At 36.7% G+C, this 1,687-nt stretch overlaps 1 long non-coding RNA gene across 1 annotated transcript; it reads right to left on the bottom strand.

Annotated features, from left to right (window-relative positions):
- Positions 1-102: 102 nt before the first annotated feature.
- Positions 103-957, bottom strand: LOC109541255. Its single transcript, XR_002172297.2, has 3 exons — positions 653-957; positions 454-607; positions 103-400 (listed from the first exon to the last, which is right to left on the bottom strand). It is a non-coding gene; the product is annotated as an uncharacterized LOC109541255 (long non-coding RNA).
- Positions 958-1,687: the final 730 nt, after the last annotated feature.

Here is a 1,687-nt window from a genome sequence, read left to right as displayed (position 1 = left end):
ATCGTTCAGATGGCTTGAGCGTGTAAACGGGCTTTTATAAAGACTTGCAATTTTACAAGCATGCTGAGTCTGGCTCGGTTCAAGAGATATCAGCTACACACGTTAGGAATAAAGCATTTATTTTTAAAATAATTCACATTTACATCCATCACTTCCAATTTTGTTGGCAAGGTGTACATTATTGAATTGCAAAAATCAAATCGTGTTTTTCATGAATTACCTGAGAAACACAAAATCGACTTGAATATTCTTCAGTTAGGTATATCAGTTTGAATTGCCTCACTAACACAGCTTCCCTAAATCTCCCTAAGCTTCTCTAAGTTTTGCTCAAATTTCTTCAATTTTTTCTGAAACATTATCAAATTCTTGTGCACTATGCAGAAACAACTTTAGCTCGGACCTAAAAACAACAGCTTAAAACATATGATGCTTTTTAATATTATAACAACCAACCTCATGCTTCATTCTAGCTCTTTTTAAGGACTTTTTAAATAGGGAGTAGGCAGGCAGGTCGACTTGGTTGGAGACCAGAAATGTGTCCTAAATTTTCGTTGGGCAACCCATCTGGATTAATTTTGTTTTCCAAGGCAGCTGGTTTTCCTTCAAGCTAACATAAATAGTAGTAAAACTCGCTTTTAGCACAAATACGTACCTGTTATGCAATGTCTTGGCAAATACGATCATTTCTCATATAAATTTCACTTAGAGGCACCCGTTTTAAAGCCTTAACACAAGCATTTCGACATTCACTAGACAAAGCATTCAAATCATCTAGCTAAATCGAAAAAGAGGAACGTAGCTCGTTCAGCACGCATTGAGGATTTAATGACACGGCAAAAATAGCGCACTTTGAACCAATTGTATAAGTATTACGATTTAATAACATATGTAAACGTAATGTTTACATATGTAAACAAGTACTCAAAGGGAAATGGGTGAAACTGGGTTATGTTTATAATGAAATAAGATGCAAGCGGACGTCAGAAATGTCAACTGCCAGTTTAAGATAGAAAATGAAACGTGCAGTAGGGCTGTACAAATACTGCAGAGCAGTATTTTATTATAGCAGGACTTATTTTTTAGACTGATTTGCGCAGGCGTATGTGAAAAAATAGCGCAAAATGCCAGCAGTCCAATATCTCTCTATTAACCCGAAGCAAGTTATTGCCTGTGAAATCTACTTATTATCCACTCTTATCGAGCAGTTTCTCGTATTAGGTTAATTAACTCCTGCTCAATTCGTACCGGTGTTCAGTAATCTATTGGTTTAATGTGTCCTTGTGCTGTGTGTATCTTACATTCGTAGTAAGAATAGTTCTTCCTCGGTATTTATTTGGTGCTGGGGAAAGTGTCAGTTATTGTGCTCTGAGTACCCCAGCAGGTTCTGCTGCAATTATGTCCAATACTTGTTCCTCTGTGTCGGGAAACCGAACATCTATTGTGGCCCACTATTTTCATGGAGCCAATTTCCATCAGTGTCTCTAGCCGTTTGTTGGCGTAAATTCTTACAGCTTCTGCTATATTACTGTTACATTTCCCAAGAACCATACAGGGTCATTCAAAATTGGCGTCATTCCTCTGGAGATGTTGTCTGGCGCTGTTATAGGATTACAGAAAAAATAGTAAAATAAATTACTTGTTATTAAAAACTGAGAAATTTGCAAAAAAAACTATATCCGAAATACGG

This window comes from Dendroctonus ponderosae, unplaced genomic scaffold (assembly GCF_020466585.1).
Source record: "Dendroctonus ponderosae isolate FM_Combo_2020 unplaced genomic scaffold, Dpon_F_20191213v2 Dpon_F_20191213_4, whole genome shotgun sequence".
NCBI lineage: Eukaryota > Metazoa > Arthropoda > Insecta > Coleoptera > Curculionidae > Dendroctonus > Dendroctonus ponderosae.
The sequence above is the reverse complement of the archived record's forward strand: the minus strand, read 5'-3'. Positions and strand labels throughout refer to the sequence as shown.